We start from the raw sequence: 2,672 nt of genomic DNA, 5'->3' as shown, positions 1-2,672 counted from the left end.
TTGTTGCTGAGAAAGTAAATTGGTACATACAATATAGAAAACATTATGTAGGTCTTCAATCAAAATTAATCATAGAACATATGACAAAGCAATCTCACAACTGTGTGTATATCCAAAGGAAACCAAATCAGTATCTCAAATAGATACCTTTATCTCCACATTACTGGCAGCATTATCTACAAGAACAAGATATGGAGACAACCCCATTGTCAACATATGAATAAAGAAAATGTGATAAACACACATACACAGGAATCACAGACAACCTTAATAAGGAAATTCTTCCATTTTGTCAGGATGTGGATCCAAAAATATGAATGTGGACATTAGGCTATTTGAAATAAGGCACAGAAAGATAAATGCCACACAATATCACTCATATGTGTAATCTAAGAAAGTCGCACTTAATCACAGAATAGAATGGTGGTTGTCATGGGCTGAGAGTGAAGGACATGGGAAAATGTTAGCTGAACACACATTTGCAGCTATGAGATAAATTAACAAAATTAACACCTCAAGACCTTAATATTCAACACAGTAAATAGTTGATTATGATATCACATACTCACAACTTGCTAATATCTTCCATATTCTTTAATAACATAGGGATGTAATGTGATTGATATGTTAGATTGTCTTAATCATTTCATAATGTATATGTACAAGAGGATTCCAGAAAGTTTATGGAAAAATGTAATCAAAAGATAACATGAGGCGTCTCGCGGGTCCTTTCTGTCCTCTGGTTGTTACAGGACTCCCTGAGTGGACGCTGCCATGAAGAGGACCCGTGATGAGGTGGACGCCACGCTGCAGATCGCCAAGGTGAACGCGGCCGAGCTGCTGCCTGCCGTGCACTGCTTAAGCTTCGGCCCCGGGGCCGGCGGCGGCGACTTCTGCCTGCTGGAGCTGGAGCCCGCGCTCTGCCAGCAGCTGGAGGCCAGGCACAGTTTTGTGATTCGTGGTGATAAAGATGAACAAGCAGTGCTGTGCAGTAAAGACAAAACATATGACTTGAAAATAGCAGATACTTCAAATATGTTGCTTTTCATTCCCGGTTGTAAAACTCCTGATCAGCTGAAGAAGGAAGAAACACACTGTAACATTATTCACACTGAGATCTTTGGTTTTTCTAATAATTATTGGGAGTTAAGAAGATGTAGACCTAAATTAAAGAAGCTAAAGAAACTTTTGATGGAAAATACCTATGAAGGACCTGACAGTCAAAAAGAAAAGGATTCAAATCATTCAAAATATACGACTGATGATTTGCTTGATCAAATTCAGGCAAGTGAGGATGAAATAATGACCCAGTTGCAAGTTCTAAATGCCTGTGAGATTGGAGGTTATTGGAGAATTCTTGAATTTGACTATGAGATGAAACTTCTGAATCATGTAACTCAGCTTGTGGATTTTGAATCTTGGTCGTTTAATAAAGTTCCTTTGAGTACATGTCTTCAGGAACTTGGACCATTGGAGCCAGAGGAAATGATAGAACACTGTCTTAAATGTTATGGAAAGAAATACATAGACGAAGGTGAAGTTTATTTTGAACTGAGTGCTGATAAAATATGCAGAGCAACAGCACAGATGCTTCTTCAGAATGCAGTGAAATTCAATCTTGCTGAGTTTCAATAAGTGTGGCAACAGAGTGTCCCTGAAGGAATGATAACTAGGCTTGATCAGCTTAAGGGTTTAGCATTGGTTGATAGAAATTCAAGGCCAGAAATCATATTTTTGCTGAAAGTTGATGACTTACCTGAAGGTGATCAGGAACGTTTTAATACTCTGTTCTCTATAAGAGAGAAGTGGACAGAAGAAGATATTGCTCCATATATTCAAGATTTATGCAGAGAAAAGCAAACCATAGGTGCATTACTCACTAAATATTCTCGTTCTTCAATGCAGAATGGTGTCAAAGTTTATAATTCAAGAAGACCCATTTCTTAAAGGAACAACAGTCTTTTCTTTGGGACTAAAGTTGCTTTGTAAAAATCCTGGATATTAAAGGACAAAAATATCCTCTTCTGCATTTTATTTCTGACTTTGAAAACTTAGTCTCTTGTGGCATTCTTTTCCTTAAGCATTTTGAAACTACTACTCTTCTTTATTAAGTTTAATATATTACTTTTGCACACACACACACACACACACACACACACAAAAACGTGAATTTGTCGCTCCCCCTCTTCATGGAGGAATGACACTAAACCCTGCCTAGGTTTCCTATCCGAGTCACGGCACCATTATGTCACTCCCCGTCTTCGTGGAGGAACGACACAGGACCCTGCGCTGTTCTTTTGTCTGCTCGGCCCTCCCCAGGTTTGCTGCTGGTTCTTCCCGGGTTGGCTACCGTCCCTTCCACCTCCGTGGAAGGGCGGTTCCCCCTGCCACTTTCCCCACTTCCATGGGGGAGCGGCACACCGCTGGCCGGCTCTCTCGGGGGCTGCTCAGGTGTTCCTCAGGTGTTCCCCTTAGATGTTCCTGGTGCATGTTGTCTCTCTCCTCCCTTATAGTCCTCTTCCACCAATCCCAACTCTGCTACCCACACACCGAGTACGCTGCTCTCCTCCAATCAGGAGCAGGTCCTGCTGCTTATTGGTTGAACTGGAGGCAGCTGTGTAGAAGCTGTTTACTCCTCTCCCAGTGCCATATTGTGGGAGAGCAGATGCATA

At 41.2% G+C, this 2,672-nt stretch overlaps 1 pseudogene; it reads left to right on the top strand.

The window, feature by feature from the left end:
* The first annotated feature begins 736 nt into the window (after window positions 1–736).
* LOC100348793 (sister chromatid cohesion protein DCC1 pseudogene) lies at window positions 737–2,029 on the top strand (annotated as a pseudogene).
* The last annotated feature ends 643 nt before the right edge of the window (window positions 2,030–2,672 follow it).

The sequence above is a fragment of the Oryctolagus cuniculus genome, chromosome 19 (genome assembly GCF_964237555.1).
Source record: "Oryctolagus cuniculus chromosome 19, mOryCun1.1, whole genome shotgun sequence".
NCBI lineage: Eukaryota > Metazoa > Chordata > Mammalia > Lagomorpha > Leporidae > Oryctolagus > Oryctolagus cuniculus.
The sequence above is the reverse complement of the archived record's forward strand: the minus strand, read 5'-3'. Positions and strand labels throughout refer to the sequence as shown.